Source organism: Anser brachyrhynchus (genome assembly GCF_964034855.1).
Source record: "Anser brachyrhynchus genome assembly, chromosome: 14".
NCBI classification, from domain to species: Eukaryota; Metazoa; Chordata; class Aves; order Anseriformes; family Anatidae; genus Anser; species Anser brachyrhynchus.
The window spans coordinates 1,192,880-1,213,475 of record NC_137709.1 but is presented as its reverse complement, the minus strand read 5'-3'; the positions used below and the strand labels follow the sequence as shown (position 1 = coordinate 1,213,475).

Sequence of the window (20,596 nt, the reverse complement as noted above, 5' to 3'; positions counted from 1 at the left end):
AAGAAGAAAACAGACAGTATGAATGAATTTGGTGCACAGTCTTGATCTTTTAATTACTTTTAGAAAAAGTGTTCATAGATGTCTGTCCTTATACTTCACGTTCCATCTTACTTATACCCTGTTTTGTTTTGTTTGTTTGTTTGTTTGTTACAGTATTTGCATGAGTATAACTTTTAAAGGACTTCAGTTTTAAACAGGTTTCTTCTGTGATGTTAGCTGGGAGAGTAATAAAAAAGCTAAGGTTATTCGCTCAGTAAGATTATGCTTGGCATCAGTCTGACATCACAGCAAGCGGTGCCAAAATTGCAGTTCCAGAAATAATGATAAATTAAAATAATTTAATTTTATATTGAGAGGTAAAATAAGTTTAAGGACAACCTAAATGTTATGGTAGTACAACACCCTTTAACACACGTGTTTATTTTGTCGCGTGTTTCTACATCACCAGGAGCTCCGAGCCCCTGGCTCATATGTGGATCCCAAACCCTTCAGGAAAACAGACAACTCTCTCACAAACAGATTCACATGAAGTACTCTAAGGAATAGTGCCTCTCCTGCTTTTTATTCAGCAGTAGCCCGAAGCCAGCCACCTCCAGCCCCTCTGCCTCCCCAGGCAGGCGACGGCGGCGGAGGCTGGGTGTCGGGGCACAAACCCCTCAGCTCGCAGCCAGTTACACACCTCTGCTTCGGTTTGCTCTGGGCATCCGGCTTGTCACTTCAGGAGTTATCAAGGGATATGGAAGCACTGCCACGCTTGCAGGCATGCTCTCACCTATCCCACTCTGCGGGCGTTACCTCAGCAGCGCGGCAGGGAGCTCACGCAGGGCATCGGACGCGACCAGGGCCGTGCACAGGAATGCAGTGCCTGGACCTGGGGTGGGAGCGGGCAGGCCCCGGGCAGCTGGGCCGAGCCCCCCTGGATACCAGGTGCCAGCATGGCCCGGGCAGCTGGGCCGAGCCCCCCAGGATACCAGGTGCCAGCATGGCCCGCGCAGCTGGGCCGAGCCCCCCAGGATACCAGGTGCCAGCATGGCCTGGGCAGCTGGGCCGAGCCCCCCAGGATACCAGGTGCCAGCATGGCCCGGGCAGCTGGGCCGAGCCCCCCTGGATACCAGGTGCCAGCATGGCCTGGGCAGCTGGGCCGAGCCCCCCAGGATACCAGGTGCCAGCATGGCCTGGGCAGCTGGGCCGAGCCCCCCTGGATACCAGGTGCCAGCATGGCCTGGGCAGCTGGGCCGAGCCCCCCAGGATACCAGGTGCCAGCATGGCCCGGGCAGCTGGGCCGAGCCCCCCAGGATACCAGGTGCCAGCATGGCCCGGGCAGCTGGGCCGAGACCCCCAGGATACCAGGTGCCAGCATGGCCCGCGCAGCTGGGCCGAGCCCCCCAGGATACCAGGTGCCAGCATGGCCTGGGCAGCTGGGCCGAGCCCCCCAGGATACCAGGTGCCAGCATGGCCTGGGCAGCTGGGCCGAGCCCCCCAGGATACCAGGTGCCAGCATGGCCCGGGCAGCTGGGCCCAGGCCACCAGGAGCCAGCACGGCCGGTGGGCTGGGGCCCTGGGCAGCGCGGGGCACAGCCTCGGGCCGCGGGGCTGGGGTAGCCACACCATCGGGTTTCTGCTCCTTCGAGGTCTCTTTCTAAAACTGGCGATACTTTGGTATCTGTTGCGTGTTGCATCACAGCTTAATTACATGCTGGGTAAAACAAACGCTTTCTTTTGTTTCTTTTAGGCTGCAGTTTAATGCCACTGACTCTGGTACCATCAGAAAGAGCAGATAATTGTTGCCTATCCGCCTGACAGATCTCAGTTCTCTTATCTTGTAGGCCTCCCACTGCCACCCCTCCTCTCATCTGAGGTTTCCCTTCTTTCCAGACTCTCAGCAGCTGTTTTTGTGCTTTAATTATAATTCTTGACCTTTTCTATTCCTTCCTTAGCTTTAACGTACACTTTCCAAGGTGGGCAGCCAGAATTGCGTTCACCATACAAGATACAGTAATGCAGGAATGCTCTCTGGCTTGTTTTCTCCTCCTTCCCTCACAGTTCCTAACTCGCTGGTAGCCTGTTCCTGACAGCCAGCAGCGAGCTTGTGTTTCTGCAGAACTATGTATCTCCAATAGCTCTTTTTTCCTGGGAGCCAATGCCTAATTTACAGCTTGTTGCACACATCCATATACATTTCTTACTTCATTTTGTGCTTCCTTATGTGTATTACTTACAATTTACTGGCAGTAAGTTCAGCCGGCTATTCTTATCATCTAGTCACTCACTGTGGTGAGACACTCCTGCAGCTCTTTTCAGATAGATTTCGCTTTTGCAACTTTGAATAATTTATCATCGCCAGCCAACTTTGTCACCTCCTGCCACCTCCTCCTCTTTTCCAAGCCATTTATGAATACCTTGAATGGCACGGGTCCTGTACAGATCCCTGTGGGACTCCACTAATAATCTCCTTTCGCTTTGAAATAATCTATTTCTGCCTACCTTTTTCTTCTGTACTTTAAGCACTTTTTGACCCTTTAGAGAATCTTCTAATTTTCCCTTGATAGCTCAATTTATCTGACACGAATGCTGTACTGAAGTAGCAAGAAGTAGGGAGTAGAGGAATGGATCTGACCTTTTATTAAAAAAAAGCAGCAAATGAAACCCATAAGCCCAGTTCTGCTGGATGGAATACCTACCTGGGTGAAGCTGGAGTAACTTCAGGAAATGACCAGAGCCATGCTGAGAGGAGCAAGAGCCTGACATCCCTGCACACAAACGACAGCAATTCTCAGCTGACTACACAGCTTGAACAGGAGGGTTTGGCCAAACAGGCTCTCTTGCAGGATTAAAACACCCAAATTTGCAAACTTCTATGCAGGAGTGTGTTAGTGAAAGAATTTGGGTTAGAAACACAGCTGTAGAATTTGACTCCCCTGGTCATTGCAAAACATTCTAGAAAATGTATCTCCTTTGGAAAAAAAAAAAAAATTTTCTCTGTTTTTCAGGTATTGTGTGAAACTACTCATTAGTGTGCAGGTAATAGCCAGACACACCCCTTCTGTCACAACAGAAGAGCTTATGTGATGGTAAAAGTTCTGCAAATGTGGTGATTTATGAGGCTTACCACAGACAAGGAGAAGCTGGCGCTTATTACTAGCTATGAATTATTATAAACATTTCTGGCAGCGAGCTGGTGAGCGTGCCTATGCTTCCTACGCACTCCAGGCAGAGCCGGTGCAGCTCCCAGCCCACTTGCAGGCACAGCCCAGCACCGCCGGGTCTGCACGCCCTTCATTTCGGGGAGCTGCGGTGCACTGGGTGCTTTGAACGATCACACAGAGAGCCGCCTCCACCACTGCCCTACGAGAGGCCATCAGACGCGAACCAAACAGTTGCATCCCTTGTTTTCCTGTGGTGCTCTCGCATGGGCTCTTTAGCTAGCAGCCCTGCCGTGTCACCTGCGTCTACGGGCACGCGGAGCCTTCAGAAAGCTCTCAGCATGCGTTTGGCTTGTCTGGGAAGGGAAATGCTAGCTGCCTTATGGTTCTGATCAGGGCCAGTTGGGATGTGACAAATTTCTGGAGTGCAAAGTAAAACAAACCAGAGAGCGAATAACAACAGAGAGGAGAATAAAAACAAAACAAAAACAAAATGGATACAACTGAACATGCTTTCAAATGAGAGCTTCCAGAAGATTGCAGGACAGTAGGATCAAAGCATGGCATAACTACCAAACTGTTTTCTTAAACCTAAACATACTTGGCCCTTGCAGCACACTATTATTAGATACAGATTGTGCATGTGTGTGTGTAGGAGGAGCTTGGGCTTTTCCTGCAGCTGCGCTGAGCCTCGCAGGGCTGTACGGCAGTTTTGTGCAGTCGGTGGCAGGCCCAGCTGGGCACCAGCACCGAGTGCTGCGGGGCACAGCGGGGCTCCGCGCCTCCTCCCCGAGACCAGCTCACCGGAGGGCCGCTGGAGCCACGCAAGATGAAGTGCTGCAGGGAAGTGGGAAAGGGAAGAGAAGACGAGCAGAGTAGGAGAGTGCTACCGAGTGAACACACGTGGCTGAGAAATACGGAGCCCCTTCTGTGTCACAGCGCTCCTTTTGGAGACGTGGGGGCGTGGGGTGGGAGCAGCAGCAGCTGAGCAGCGGTGCCGGCGCCCGCAGCCCCCAGGGCGGTCCCAGGGGACAGCATGGGTGGGTGCCCTCCGGCCACAACAGTCCAGGGAAGGAGGGAGGGAGAAATTTGCCCCCTGCCTTCTTCCTTCAGATGCATGACTCAAGAATTGCCCTGTTGGTCACACGTCTTTCAATTTAAACGCTGGAGGAATATGCTGTATGGTTAAGGCTGAAGTGAAGAGGCTTGGTGCCTCAGCTCTGCCTTCTATAACCTGGCATTGCCTCGTAAGGCTAATATAACTCCTAGTTTATAACTGTGAAGCTCTTTGTGATCTGCAGAAGGTAGAGACTAGAGAAAGAAATTTATAAAACAATAAATACTAATCTTAGAATGACTTTCAGTCACCCTTAAAGAGGAAGAAAAGAGCAGGTTATGCACTGTAACTTATATACAGACTCCTGTAGAAATTACAGGAATTGTCAGAGGTTAACATATTGCCCCCAAAGGCTCTTCTGTGCTTATGCAGAAAGTCACATTCATCCTCGTCCATTACTGCAGTAACAAGACACAAGGCTTGAAACGATTGCAAACGAAAGAAAACGGCATTACGATACGGTCTCCTTGCCGAAACACTGCCTGGTACAGCTAAGCATGCGGCCGTCTGAGAGCTGAGATAAAGAGACGGGAAAATAGGAGGCCTGATGGCAGCCAAAGCCACCTCCGCTCCATCCGAGGGCGGCGGAGGCTGGCAGGCATCGTGTCCTCCTCCCCGCGCCGCCTGCCCGACCTCGCTCTGCTCCACCGCAGGGCAGTGATCGACCGACGGGTTGCCCTTCGGTGGTTCACTGACATTCGTGCAACGTGGAACTGGATTTGAGAGTGTGCATTCCTCTCGTCACCCAGAACGAAAATGAAACTCGGCGAGTTATTTTTGTCCTCGCCAAACCCGAAGCGCGGCAGAGGAACCTGCCGTGCCGCCCCGCGGAGCGCCCCAGCCGGGCAGCCCCAGCCCTGGCGGCAGCGCAGCGAGCTGCTTTCGGCAGCGGGTCCCTCGCTGGGATGCCGGGCTACAGGAGGCATCTCCCCGAAGGGACCAGTGGCTATTTTTATTGAGAGACCTTTCTAAATAACTGAAAAAGAAAACAGGAAACCGCAGCGCTGTGGACTGGAGCCCGAAGTGTTCTCACACATCTGCTGTTACTGGGGCGGCCACCATTAGGCAATGGAAACTAATGGGGATGCTCGTGAGAAGATGAAGTAAGCGCATTTAATCACGGCGTCCTTTTACCTGTACCGCTACCGGTCAAGTGGGACGATCCCTTAAATTCATGACACTCGCATAGGACGGTCCGCAAGAGTTAACATTTCAGGTAACATTCCCACTTAGTCATTAAGAAATAGCCTTATTATAGTGAATGGCAGGTAAGAGCTAGAGCGTACCCAGGGCAAATTGCCTGGACAAGGGACAGAAATTATGGGTTACATTAACCAGAAAAGCAATTTGCTGTCAGTGCCTTCACAGTGCATTGTATACCCTTGGCATTTTATAAACAGTTAATAATAACTGGTCAGGAGAAGAGTAACACAAATCAATGTACAAATTCAATTAGGAAGAGAAAATAAAAATATTATGTGAATTACTAAGCAAACCTGATACAGTTTAGCCTTGAGTTCAACATTTGTTAGGTTTGGATGAGAAGGTCTAATCAGATTTAAAGGAGGCTTCAAAAAATTAGTAGCAGATGTGAATGAAACAGATAATGATTTTCATTCTTGATTATGTGACCAAGGTTATAGATAGTGGGGAGGGCGTTCAGTGAAAATAATTTGGCTGGTGTGCTTGCAGCTTTTCTGGTAAAGATTAATACCTTACAGCTTTCTCTCATTTACCAAGGTGAAGAGTGATCAATTCTCAGTTGATCTAAACACAGATATAAAAATTGACAGCCTCAATTTCCTACTACTTTCCTCAAAATTTAATCAGTAAGGATGATGCGGTTTGCTTCTGTTGAAGGACAAAATATCTTCTGTAGAGGGAAGCGATACCAGGGTTATCCTTCAATATGAGAGGATGCTAAATCTTCATTCTGGTACACGAAGACCTGCATCTTGTTGAGGTGGCCAGTAAAGCAAACTCACGGCCATGTAAAGGGCATAAGAAAGGGAGAAAACATGGGCCAGAGTCGCAGACAGGGCCAGTCGCTGTGTTTTGCTGACATGGAGCCGCACACGCTGAGTGTTTGAAGTTTTAAGCTACCTTTGAACACACAGCGCAGGGCTCAGGGAGCCACGCACGGCACCAGGACCTGCTCTGCAGCCCACGTTTTCCTGCTGCAAGGATCTGTCATAACTACAGAAAAGAAAAATTAAAGAAACCAAATGTAAACAACAAAAACATGTACAGCAGAGTGCACAAAGCCTTGGGGGAATCTGGGAACTGTCAGCTGGCGCCTGGTTTCAAAACGGGGGCCCAGAGTTAATTGAGTTTCTGAAACTATTTCAATCTGCATGTAAAAGAGGAATTTGTTGATTGTTGCATTTTCCTATAGGCACAACTGACACGGGCAAGTAGGGCGCACTGGGGGGACACCATCACATATTTTCTGGCACTCCTCTCCAGCCCCAAACAAGAAAAAAGTGATCGTGAAGAACATTTTTGAGTCCAAGAAACGGTGGAGGAACCACGATGAAGGAGACTGGTGAATTTCAGAGAATTATAGTATAATTTCTGAACATCTAGATAGTCCTTAGTGAGCATCATTAGTTTATTGTGGTTTAAATAATTAATCTGGAACAGGACTGCTACTTCTTATCCTCTTTGGAAGAAGTCTCTTGTGATACACTTAGATACAGGAACGTGTAAAAGCCTGTGAGCCCGGTATGGCCCTGAGGACTTCACGTCCAGAAATGGTCTCACATTGACAGGATGAGACTGACCCCTGCATTTTCAAACTACTTTATATGATTTTACTAACTGCAGATTTTCAGATGCTCTCTGGTTTTTTGAATGCTCCAAACTACAAGAGAACTTTTGAATATTGGTACATAATTCAGATCATCTCTTCATAACATGGCCAAGCTAATAAGTTGAAGCATAAGTGATTTAACTTTCTTTTCCCCTACAGTTTCAGATTTACTTAGTTGCTTTTAGGACCTTTAAGCATTGGAGTGAAGAGAGAATACAGAGACAAATATGTTGTTTGTTTTCCCAGTGCCAGATAGATGGATTCAATTTTCAGATTCCTTAAACTGCCAACATTGAAAAGTCGTTAAAAAAAAAAAAAAAAGAAAAGAAAAGAAAAAGAGGGGGGAAGCATTTGTTTTAAAGATCTGTCATGGTTTCTATAAACTGCACAGATTTTTTTTGTCATTTATAACAAAATTGATGTCACATGTACATTCTATCACTCGCATCTGATGATGTTACTTTAGTGAGAAGTTCAAATACGGTTAAAAGAAGTGAATATAGTTCTTTTTTTCCCAACCACCTTCATTTTAACCACAGGGGCAGCTCTACCCCAGACCTTGGGATTTTGTTAAAAGGCCCCTTCGCGTTCACGTTGCTCCTCAGGGGAGGAAGACTCCGGAGGCTCAGCAGATACCCACAGGGTATCAGTGCTGGGGGGCTTGAGGACTGCCTCGCGGCGGGGCTGGCCAGCTGCTGGGACGTGCCCGGGGCAGGGACAGTCTGGCTCCAGCAGTGCTGAGCCCCCCGCAGTCTGCCCCTCACCTCACTCAGCGCCGTCTGACAACGGGGACGGAGCCCTGCACGTTACACGTTACGTCTAAAAAGAGGCAATTTTTTCCCTTCGGCACTGAACACTTTTCGCAGCTGTGTGCTGTGGAGAGAGGCAAAGAAGAAATGCTCAGGAAGCACACAGAAAAGAGAGGTCATTTCTGTCGAGCTTTTTATTTCCTCTCTTTTGAGTTTGAATTAATTTAGACTGCAATTTTTAAACAAAACTTGCAGCCAGTGAGAATTGGACAAAGTTCCTCTGCTTCCCTGACACTTTTCCACCTTAAACAGGGATAAACACATTCTTCTTTATTTTCAAAGCTTCCTCAAGATGGTAGTTTTCTTATTATGCAAGTTTCCCAGAACACAGATTTCCTTCACCATTCACAGAGGGGTTAAGCTGCAAGCCTGAAAGTCGCTGAGCAGGAGGACTTCCAGGACAGCCAGGGAGTCAGCTCATTCCCAGCCAGGAAAGAGATGAAAGACCAAATCCTGAGCTGTAACCCCTGACAGCCTTGCTTAAATAGGACTGGTTCAGGCTAAGGGCTGGCTGTCAACAGGAGTGAGTGTTTATAAAAATGCTAAAAATAGTCTACAGTATGATATATGCACTCAAGGGATAATTTTCAAAGCGTACAAAGAACAATTAGGGCCACAAAATCCATCGACTGCAGGGCCAATTGCGATCACCCAACATGGTCACCAAAAGACCACAGGCGATCCAATTTCTGTATTGCCTATGTAACAATACCTAATTTTAAGTCCATGTTTTCCAGTGGGAGAGGCTTCTGCCCAGGCATTTTAGCTCTGCTGGGGTGAGCTTCCTTCAAAATTAAACGTATAGACCCGTCTCAGGGGTAGCCTGGCTGACCTCTAGGCACTGGATCTCACCGCTCCTTGCTTTTGGGACAGAAGGCCATCCATTTAATAACGTAGTGCTGAATCCAGGTCCTTCTCTGAAGGCTACACATTTCGTTGCAAAATGATGTGAAGTGATATAGGTCTAATCACTTACAGTTAATAGTGTGAGTTCTGGAACGAGCTTTGCATGTAAAGTGTTGGTTGTGGTCCTAGAACTGCTCCCTGCTCTGGAAGGCCTGGAAAGCATTCGTGACTTACACATTACTATATCTTCACATGGAATCGCTGCAAAATGTATTAGCTGTTGTTACCCAGTCCCCATACTGAGTCCCTTTGAGAAGGCATCAGCACCCAGAAAGGTAGCCTGTTTGTAGAACAGTGGTATGTATTGGTAATAAAAGTCTGCCTTGCTTCCTGCTATCTGTTAGGAAATAGAGATAACCAGGTATGGGTTAGACATTACCTACACATTGAGAAGTCACAACTGGGAAAAATGAGCATCAATAAGAATCAATGAGTTAAAAAACAAAACAGTTTTCAATCCGTTTCTGAAGAACTGGCCTACTTCAGTGCAGTCTTTCCAAACCAAGGGTGACTACATTTCTCACTCTTTCTCTTGCTGATACGTCACAAGATTAATTTTCCACTTTGCCTTTAATCTTAACTCACAAGGACTAAAACAAAAAGTTGTTTTATGCACTGGGTAATTTTTTTGCAAACAGTATTTGAGAAAATCTAACTAGAGCAAACCCTATCTCAGCTTCCTCTGGCACGCATCTATCTTTTTTTCAGTTTCATTTCCTTAAAGGAAATAGACTCATTCTGCTCTGAGACCTTTTATTCCTCCTGGGCGTATATGCCACAGAAAAGTAATTAATATGTAATCACAGACTAATTAAATATGTTCTTTTATGTTTTGCATTTATAAATCATGACTAACAGCCTGAACTCTCAGGTCAACGGACATCTTCATCCCTTAGCGTTGTCAGATTTTCTGTATTCCTGTTATACTCATATGCTTTATACGCTTCATTTTTTTCACTCTCAAAGTACTACGCTATGTGTTTCAGATAGTCAAGCAACAGTGCTCGCTGATCTGTACAACTCTTCAAACAGAAGTGGAAAAAGAAGGACCAAAGACAGGAAGCATCACCTGGTGATCCTGCCGCCTAAGCGCTGTCCTAAACTCCTTCAGAAAGACTTGCTGAACCAGCACAACTCCTTATCAATTATTAAATCAAATGATGATACACAGTAGCTTACCTCGGCCTAATTCCCCTTTTTTTAAGCATATATTTTTTTCTTCCTAATCTCAGAGACTTGGGGTAGTGTTCCATTACTCTGCCTGGGTTCCAGGAGGGCCAGGCCTCCGCAAAGAGCACTCTGCCGGAACGCGCCTCGCAGCCTGCACGGGCTTTGTACGTCAACAAGATTTCGGCAGGAAAAAACAGGAACTTCATTGCCTTTCTGTCTTTAATACACAGATTACAAGCTTTCATACATCAGTGTGCACTTTTTGGTGTTTGTTTGTTTTTAGAGCTTGCTTGCCGCCGGTTGGAGTGGCTGAGGCCGCACTCCCGGCTGCGGGTACGCCCTCCCCTGCGACGCCTGGTGCTTGGCCTCCGCGAGGAGGCTCCGCTGGGCACGCTGCAAGGAAAAAGCAGCGTAGCTGACTTACTTCAAAATGAAAACGCTTTATTCACAAATATTCTTTGTAACCCGTCGTGCATTTTAAAAAGAAGTTCTCACTAACAGTCTACCGAAGTCTTGTGTGAATCACTGAACTATCACAACAATCTGGAATAATTGGCAGTTTTCCACTTGAAAAACCTATTTTACTTAGCTTGTGTCTGCTGGGTCTGAAAAGAACTGTTTTTGTACAACATCCAGAATTCCAGGAAAACCTGCAGTTCCCATTACGCAGTAATTTCTCAGTTACCAGAAACAATCTCCCACTAACCAGATAAGAGTCTTTTTAATAATTCTGCTGGTGGTGTCGCTTTTACCTTCTAATGGTTAATCTATGTAGCAGCTGGTTCATCCTCCCCTTTCTAATGAAGCTCTGCAATGAGGTTAAACGCCTCCTGTTAGCCTCTGGCAGCTCCCCCCAGGCCACGCGCTCCCTTTGAGCCCCCCGTCTGCCCGCGAGCCCCTCTCTGCGCTGCCCCGCGGGGGGCTCCCACCGCAGATCCCACTCCACTGCCCCATGGATCCCACGCCTGGGGGCTCGGAGCTGTGGCCGCAGGCAGCGGGAAGTCTCACAGAGATGCTCAGAAAAAGGAAAAAGGCAGGAACAGATCGAGTCCAGTTTTGGAGGGCTGGACCCCCAGAGCAGAGTAAAGACAGGGGCAAAGGCGTTGCTTCCTTCTGTGAAAAAGCTCATGGACCATGCACCCCGTTACGCGGTGGTAATAGTCCTAATGGGCCTGGTTTAGAACTGCCCACAACATGTAAGAAGCAGCAAGCTAGTGAGAAAATTATATCTTGGAGTGGTTTGGGTTGCAAGGGAACTTAAAGATACCCAGTTCCAACCCCCTGCCATGGGCAGGGCCATCTCCCACCAGACCGGGTTGCTAGCCCACGGACTTGAACAGGCTTTGGTCACTGCCTCCTGCCGTCCGTCCGTGCCTAACTCCCCGTGCTCTGAACCAGGAGCCCTGGGACCACCCCCAGTGCCCAGACCCCATCTCAGGCTGTGCCGGGGGGTGGCCGCAGGGTGGTCACCCCCCGGTGCTGCGAGCTCGCTCCCCCCGCCCCGTACCTGCCTCCTGCGCCGCAGGCCATCGCCGTCCCTGCCTGTGCCGCGGCTGCTGCCCGTTTCCCCGTGAGCCCAGAGCAAATTTCCACTGACCCCAGGCCCTGCGTGGGCAGCGGCAGTGGGGTGTGTGTGTGTGTGGTGTGTGCGTGCGCGTGTCAGCCCTCGTGGGGGTCGCTGCACGCCCCACCACAGCGCCCGCTGCCGCACGGCGCGCACCGCTGCGATCCTTCCGTCCTCGTAAACACGGAGAGTGTTGAACGTGTAAATATGGAACGTGTTGAACTTGTAAATATGGAATGTGTTGAACGTGTAAATACTTGATTTGTTACTGTTTTACTTGGGGCAGAGGTTTTTGTAAATAGTTCTGGTTCACTGGCCAGCACAGAAAACCACAACAATGGATTCGTCACCTACGACCTAGTTTGGTCTCTGTAAATTACATAATAGTAGCAAATTTCCACCATCCAGGCAAACTGCTGCCCTGTGGAAGTCAATCAGAGCATTAAGAGCACTTAATATTTTCGAAACAAGCTTATAGATTATTTGAAAACTTTCCATACCAACTACAGTGCTAAATTAAGTAAAATTGTATGGGACTTTTCTAGAGGACATCTCCGTTCTTTAAAAAAAAAACAACAACAGATGACAACACTTTGCCTTTCTTACTCTTCTTCTTCCCTTTGCTATTTAACCCACTTCATACTAGATGGAGCATCCTTAATTACGATAAAGCTGAGGTTTAGGCCCCGGTGTGTCCACCCAGGGCTGTGCTAATTGCCGCCTGCTCCCCGAAGGCGCGGGTCCGCCACGTGGCACCGTCAGCTCCGTGTGTGCGCGATCCGGTGGCACTGTGACACCGGGACCATAAAGCAGCCGTGAGGATAAAGGAGGGTCAGGAGATGGATCTATCAGATCCAAGGCTTTTTCTCTCTACGTACAAAATGTGTACTCCTGAGCGCACAGGTTTGCAGGACCACGTGCTTTACAGCATGGATTAGGTCAGGCAAGGGAAGCAGAACCGAAACTCTCCGCTTCCCGCAGCGCAATGACAGGGGCACGGCCTCTGCGCCGAGGTCGGCAGGATGCGACACCCGAGGTTTTATCCTGTAGAGGAGCAGCCGAGGGCAGGAGGTCTGTCCTCAGCCTCACAGCATGACCTTGGGCCAGGCTCTGTCCGCACAGAGCGGACGCACAGGGCACCCCACAGCCACCGAGAGCCCACGGAACAGAAGTGACTGCAGGTGATGCCTCCTGCAAGGCAGCCGGGTGGCTGCAAGGTGCCCGCGAGCAAGGTGGAAATGGCGGCGCCTTCTTCGGGCCGCGCAGGCCTGCAGCCTGGAACACATCCTGAGCAGCAAAAAGAGTTAATCGAGAGAAAGTACACTAGGGTCACGGGGAAGGAACATTTGGAGTACAGTCATTTCATTTATGAGAGTTTAAATAGTTGCTGAATGACATTGTGAACTACTAAGTTAATTGCCTAGCTGACCTTTGAGAAAATGTGTAAACTACTTAGCGCAAGAGCAACTGGAAGCCCAGACCAAGCATCGCTCCCACTGCTGTGGCAGTGTAGCTGTCGAAAAACTTCGACAGGGCTGGGCCGCAGGAGGGGCTCAGCCCCCGGCCAGGGGCAGCCTCACGGTGCCGAGCTGGGGCCGGAGGCCCTGGCAAGGAGCGTCGCGGCCTGCGGACAGCGAGCAGCCTGCGGACAGCGAAGCGATCGGAAAGAGATCCAGCGCTGCGATGCAATGAAAAACAAGCCAACGGCCGTCGATACAGAGTTACAGAGCCTGAGGTTGCATTGTTAAATAGCAGCCGTGAAAATCAAGGAACGGCATCTCTAGGTTGCCTGACCTTGAGCAAAGCCAGCCGCTCTGCCCAGGTGCTGCCACAGCACCCCAACATCTGCTGCGAAGGCTGGGGAAGTCAGGGCATGGCTTAGGGAACGCTGTACACGGCCGGTGCTGGCTCTGTGGCCACCTTCCTGCAGGGCAGCACCTGGCCGGGACCGACCTAGCCCCTCGCCTGCAGCTCTCCCCGGGGACATCGGGGTCCCCCTCCTCCCTGGGCCTTTTGTATTTTCCCCCTAACTCTGACTATAGACATCCCAGCCAAGCCATTTGTCAGGGGGAGGCTGATCTCCAAATGAAATGTCAGCAGTTTGAAAAAGTTCAAAATTCCCACCAAAGATACATTTTCTTGTCCAGTTTTATTTATTAAATCTTTCTTTGCTTTTGCAATTATAGTCCACAACTCCCAGCCTGAGGCCAGATCGTACTTTTTCTCCTCGGGGAATTGGGTCTCCAGCTACTCTGCCGCTAAGATAAGGCCTGAATACCTTCACTTTCAATAACACCTCAAACAGTTCTGCCACAGGGCTTCATTAACTAAAAGCTGCACATCAGCAAAGGTACAATGAAGAAAAGAAGCACAGTGAAAGAACTGGACATTTTTATTTACAGTTTCCACCAAAAATTTCTAACTTCCTATGACTGGAATGTTTTGAATGAAACAGAACTCCAACATTTTAGCTAAAAAAGTGAGGATACTTTCAACTAGATGCAGCTGAGAGCGCAAAGAGTTAAGTCAGCTTTTAAAGTAGGTCTGCAAGGTCTCAGGAGAGTGTAAATCGCTGGCAAAACAATTCACTGCTGTTCAAGTAGAATTATATAAGCAGATTTATGTGTGTATAATCAGGTAATAGTGCCAAATACAAGGTGCTCTTGGGCTATTGGTATATACGGCGTGGATCCCCCCCAACAGAAGTAGTGTGATACAAAGGACCCATCGGTGCTGATGTTCTCTGTGAGGTTACATGGAAAGCTTTTTTTTTTTTTTTTTTGGTATGGTAGTTAAATATTTCTAAAGCTGCAAGGTAAAGGGAGCCTAACTGGGTTCAAATTACTACTTAAATTTATCAGTTAGTCTAATACACTTTCTTCCTTTTTTTTTGATTTTGCACTGAAAAAGCTTTGGTCGCATATCAGTAAACAGGGGTTACTACTGCCTTGAGCAGTAGTAATTTATGAATCAGACATACATGGTTTATTCACTTATTTTCTCTGATTCCATCAAAAATACATATCTGCCATGGCAACCTCTTCATTACATGTCAGGATACCAATTCAAATATAAAAGGCTTCTCTTCAAAAGCTTTCTAAGGTCACTGTTGCTCTAAAATCTTTCAGGGACAGAATGTACACAATTCATTGAGAGAGGGGCTTTTCGATAAATTTTAACAGCCAACGTGGTCTGTTTCTGCAGAAGTCGTATACTAGAATTTTTCCTTTGGTAGAAGTTCGTCTGCCCCCCCCCCCCTTCCTTCCTTCCCCCCAAACTTATGGTAGTAGTAGGATACTTGTAAAGGCTCTTGCCCAGCTAAATTATAGGTACATATATGCATATGTACATATATTTAAACATGTAATACATATTTGTATGTATTCTGAGGGTTTAGAGAGACACTAATTAGACCTGGAAAAAAAAGATGAAAAGAACAGATGATTTAAATCAGTATCTTAACAAACTTTATTTGTGGTGGGAATACTTGATAGAATCTAGATCTTTGACCTAGATCTCAGATTTGTTTTTCCTTTGAGGAGCTACAATAATTGAAATTCATATTTGCCAAATCAGGATGTTGTCAGCAAATCATGCGTGACTGGTGAGCTCGAACCTGGCTTGATGCACAACTCCTGCTTCTGCAAAGACCTTTTCCAAGACGTGAAGTTATGATGAATCATGGCAATAGTCTGTCAATGGGCAATAGCCCAACAAGATAAACAAGAGGAGACTTAACTCTGCAACTGAAATAGCTCTTTCTACAGCGCATACTTAATTGCTATACACTTAAATAGTTTTAGAATATAGACAGCCCAGTTTGGTTTCTTTGAAAAAAAAAAAAACAAAACGTGATTTCTCAAACCCTACTCTCATGTAAGTCATACCTCTGAGCAAACTGGTGATTGCTGCAGGGGCCCGGAGCTCCCTTGGTGCTGAGGGCCCCATAACGGACCCAAGTACTGCACCCAGACACAGCAGTGGCCTTCACATAAAAAGGCTTGGCTTCTTATGATTTCTAAACAAGTTCGCCTTTTTTTTTTTTTTTTTTTTTTGCAGCCCAGAACGACAAGGTAGTCGTAGATGACACTGCTGCTTCACAGAGGGAGGTGGTCGCGGGGCAGCAGCGCGCAGGATCCGTCCCCAGGCGGTGCAGAGCCGCTCTGAGGCTCGCACGAAGGCACCAGCTGCCCGCAGCCACAGCCGCACCCCCGGCCCCGACGTTCAGCTCGCATTCACAGCGCATGAGTCTCCATGAGTCATGCCTGACCACCGATACAGAGAACATTGCTCCTCTCATGCAACCACCGCATATTTGGGCACTGCTGAGCTTTGCTGCCCATGAGGAGCTCTTTTTGTGTGTGAAATATCCCTTCTGTGGGGCACAGCTGCTGGGGCTGCGATTAACACCAGGGAGGTTACCAGCTAACCGGCCCTGAAAGGAAGCAACCGGCAGCAGAGCTAGCAGAAACAGCGGGACGAGCACTGCCCTGCACGCTCTGGACCAGGGTTCAGATGGGCACGATGTTTTCAAGGGGAAAAGGTCTGTGTGAGGAACAAAAAGTTTGGGAATAGTTTGGTCCCGCAGCCCAGCATCACGCACAGAGCTGCTACATGGTGGCACATCCCAGCCAAATGCCTGGTACCTGCTCCGGAGTTCAGCCAGTGCTGGTTTTGGCAGAGGTGGCGCGGCCCTGGGCTGTCTCCTTGAGGTCACCTCTGCTTTCACCAGCACAGGCTCACACAGCAAGAGCTCGCCTCGCGTCGCAGACATCTGCTGCTTTGCCTCTCGGAAGGGCTTGGCCACCAGAAGAGCATCATTACATCCACATCCACTGAAGTGCAGTATCCATTAGGTTGTTAAATATTTTAAGGAAAGGGGCACAGAAACACTGAAATAGCAAGCACATTATTGACACAATTCTGCACTTAGCTTTACTGATCGCCTTGGCGATTGCTGCACATCCATTCGGGAAGACAACGTCTTCATGAAGGAGTATCAGCTTGCTACCCGAGCTTACCGCTAGGTGCCATTCCCTGGCGTGGCTCTCCCGCTGGGCAGTGCTTAGGAGAGGCGGCTGGGCAGGCTACCCAGCCCATCTGTTTTTTCCTTATGTGCCCGGTCTGTTTTGACAATCTGTTTTCCTGAGGTAAACGCTAGCTTACAGCTGAGTCCCAGCAGTAGCTCTGCAAGACGCAGCAATGTCCCCTCGCAGAAAAGCGGAGAGCAAACGGCAGCCGCTGCCGAATCCAGGCTGTGTTCAGCTCTGTCCAGGGCACAAAGCAAATTCAGACAACCCATGCCTCATAGAAATAGACACTGAACCTGCAATTACTAACACACGCAGATTTCCTGACTGCTGTTACTGTCACAAACAAGTGAGCGGATTTATCCGACAGAGCCTGCAGGAGCAGCCCCGGCAGCTGGGGAGCCTGAATTCTCCAGCCCCCAGATTTTCCTGCTCGCAGCGAAATGCAGGTTGGAGAACAGCTCCATCTCCTTCCCTGTCCAGTGTCTAGCAGGGGAGTTTTCCAGCCCTTACCCTGGTGTTTGGTTACTGCCAGCCCATTTACCTGGGAAGGAAACACAGCGATGTCTGAGGCAACGTGCCTGGGTTTTGTCATTTGCTTTGTCTTGGTAGTAAATCACGTTCTGACTTCCCCAAGCCAGAAACCAAGAGAAAACAGCCTACAACAGTCATGAACATTCACAAAAGTTCAAACAATTTGTAGAACACACACGAGCAAATCTGTGATGAAAGGCTAAGCCAGTTAAAAGGAAGATGTTATTGCTCTACAAGACTACGCATTTAGTAAGAAACTTCTAAAGAAACTGCTCTTTTCATCTTAGAAAAAAGAATATGCATGCCAGTGCCATCATACTTTGCTGCTGAAAGGAGGCAGACAGTTCTGAACGGGATGGGCGAGCAGGAGCTGCTCTGTGCCTGCCAGCATCACGCACAGGAGGAGGTGAGACAGGTGCCTGCTGTAGGATGCTTTAGATCTGAAAATAATATTACTGGGTAATGAAAAGAGTAAACATAATTACGACAGCTCTCAGTGCTTAAGAAGTTGTTTCAGGGATGGAAATGTCAACACCTAAGAGCATCATTAAAGCAACGTGTTCACTGAGAAATGTGCCACAGCATTCAGGTGCTCGAGCTGCGTTGCTTCTCCAGACCAAACTCTTGTCCAGCAAACTTTAGCAAGGATCTCACCGGGAAATTAAACCGGGCATGAAATCTGTATTTGGGATTTTGGATGGCATCTGACCTGAAACAGCAAAATTAACTGCTTAGCCAGGTGCAGGATGAGTGGACGGGACGGATTTGCCTTGGGATGAGGGCAGGGTGCGCGTACAGCCCTGGGCGGCGTTACCCGAGCGCGGTGGCACTGCCTGCAGGGCGAGGTGACCGGCACGGTGCCGGAGGGCTGCAAGGCACGCCTCGGGACCCTCTGCTACGGCAAGTACATGAGCCATGGGGAAAACTCAGAAGCCCATCCGTAAGGGTGAAGCTGAGCAAACTCCTCGGGCCGCCAGGCTGTCGGTTTCCATCTGGCCCCGCCGCCAGCCGCTCACAGAGCTCCGGCCGGGCACTCGCTGCTTTGCCAAGGGGGTGGCGGCTCGGGGGGCTGCAAGAAAGGCAAAGAGGAACGTGCACCGATCTGCTGCGTAACGGGAGCAAGAAGGAGCCTTCTGCGTGGCTGCAAATGGGGCTTGTTCCTCACAAGCTCTTAGAAACCTTGGTCTGTTTTTTTAATATTTACCATGTTTCATGTTTCCTTTCATCCCCCCGGTCTCCCTCAGCTGTTGAAGCTGAATCTATTTTGGATTTCTGTTTCTTTTGCACTTACAGATTAGCTTGTAATTATGGAGTTGCACTGACAAGAACCAGAAAGCTGGCCCAGAACACATCTTTAGTATTTTTACACATGCACATTGGGATAAAACATCTTTTAAATCTAGATTATCTATCAATTTGGTCTTCGGAAAACTAACCCAAGTGTTTTTAAATAACATCTCTCACTGGCCTTAGACTAACATTAATTCTAGGATATTGAACAAAAATATTTTAAAGTGAAACCTGACTCCATGTTGCCAACTTACTCCTTACTGGCAAAGAGCCCAGTCACAGGAGCACTAACGAGGCATGCATTACTCAGGCATTTCCCAGACACGCTGTTTTTCCCTGCAGTTCTTGCAGTGACAAGAAGCGAATAGGGTGACGGAAGACCCCCTTGAAGCCCACGCCCCATGATCCCTGTACAGCACACAGCACCACACCAACCTCGGTCTCCGCTCTGGGTACCACTTTGCAAAAGCTAGCGCAAGTAAACCAGGCCATTAGTCTTTGCCATTTTAAATAAGGTTGTGTGATGCGTTATCCCCGTGGTATTACACCGCTGCAGCACCAGAAGATGGAGTTGCCCACACGTGTGGGCTAAGCTGCGAGGACAAGTCCAGCTTCTGCCAGGGGGTGAGGGGGGCGGCGCGGCGCAGGGCGCTGTTGACCACCGCAAGAGCATTTTAACATTTGTTTCTGGAATAATTAATCTTTGGCACATTAGGAAGTCACTGAACGGAACTGGGTTAGAGAGAAGTAATTGCCTTCCCATCAAAATGAATACAGATGCATGATTAAGAAGACATGGTATTTATATAATATTCTCGTATCATATAAATAGAGTTGCTGTGTAGAGACAGAGCCTGTGAATCACTCATTTGGTTTATGAGACTGAATGAGCTTTGGCTCTATCAGTATTATCATCGCTAAAGAAACAAGACTGACACTGGGAGAAACTATTCATCATGAATTCATTTAACAGCATTATTCTTTTCAATTTAGACATAAACCAAACTGTGTTTTTTCAAATTAAATCCAAAAATAACTAGTTCTAGGTTAAGCGTGAGGTAACAACAGATGCCCTCCTAACGCTGATGTTCTGAGCAATGTCTCACATTCCTTATATGACTTCATCTGTGTTTGAAGTCAGCAGGACTCTGAAACAGGCACAATTAGCAGTTTAACAACAATGTTATTTCTAAAATGTTCTGCTTTTCATATAAGCCCATCTCCAGAGCAGTACTACACAAAACGCCACCTTTCAGGATCCAAACGCTTTACCAGCTATGCTGCAGGCAGATCTCACGCTGTAAGAAGCAGGCAAAAAAAAAAGGCAAAAAGCTGTACACACTCGCCTAGAGGTGTATTTACTTTTTGGCTTTATAAATAACCACACCGGGATTTGAGTCCAAATAACCCTCCCCCAGAATTATCTTCCATAAATTCTCAGATGTGAAAGCCCACAGGAGGGTAATATCTGAAATACATTTTATTCACTCGTTCAGCATAAAGGCAGAGCTGCAAATCTGGGAGAAGTTCTGCTCGGCTGGCAGCTTGCCGGCCCCGAGCCCCCCGCAGGCTCCTGCCCAGGGCCGCTCCCCAGGGGCCACCCCAGGGCCTTGGCTGCCTGCACCTGCAGACCACGAACGGGAATAAAACGCAACCGAAGGCCGTTCCATAGATGTACCACAGCTAGGGTCACCCAAACCAGACCCACCAGAGTGAAATCAGCCTTCTTCTAAATGAAACAGGATCCCTCCCCCACACGTTAACCCCTGCTGATGCTACAGGAGCCGGGGGCTCCCGTGGCCGTGCAACGCCGAGGGCCGGCTGTGGCCACGGAGCAGGGCCTGCCTTCCACCCAGCTGTGAGGAGGCTCCCTTGGATTCGTGCTGTGGCTCTGGCTCCCAACCCAGGCGCTCCCCATGGCTCCCCCACCCGGGCTGCGGGAGCCTCCTGCCGCGGGTGCTGCCGCTCCCCGGACGGCGTCCTCGTATCGGGTGGGAAGCGAACGGAGTCCTAAACATCCACCAATTTGCCCACAGCCACCGATTACTGTACGAACTGCCCGCCGCGTTGAGCTCTGTATTGCTAATGGCTTGCAGCATTAGGTCCTATTGCAGCATCCTCTGCTTTCAGCCTAAAACATTCGAGCTTTGGCTGCTGTCCTGCAGCTTACTGCACAGCGAGGATGCAACACGCGTTACTAAATGGTCACAGATTTGTTGCA

The 20,596-nt window shown here is 48.6% G+C and overlaps 2 long non-coding RNA genes across 3 annotated transcripts in view; one reads left to right on the top strand and one right to left on the bottom strand.

The window, feature by feature from the left end:
- LOC308177698 overlaps window positions 1–20,596 on the bottom strand; it is a 36,360-nt gene that overhangs the window by 6,860 nt on the left and 8,904 nt on the right. The window contains exon 3 of one of the 2 annotated variants that reach the window (XR_013939350.1): window positions 9,805–10,350. The exons of the other annotated variant lie outside the window; for it this stretch is intronic. This is a non-coding gene — a long non-coding RNA (uncharacterized lncRNA). Of the gene's footprint in view, window positions 1–9,804; window positions 10,351–20,596 lie in introns of those variants that run through there. 2 annotated transcript variants of the gene reach the window in all.
- Window positions 3,514–9,912, top strand: LOC308177699. Its single transcript, XR_013939352.1, has 3 exons — window positions 3,514–5,476; window positions 6,656–6,805; window positions 9,774–9,912. It is a non-coding gene; the product is annotated as an uncharacterized lncRNA (long non-coding RNA).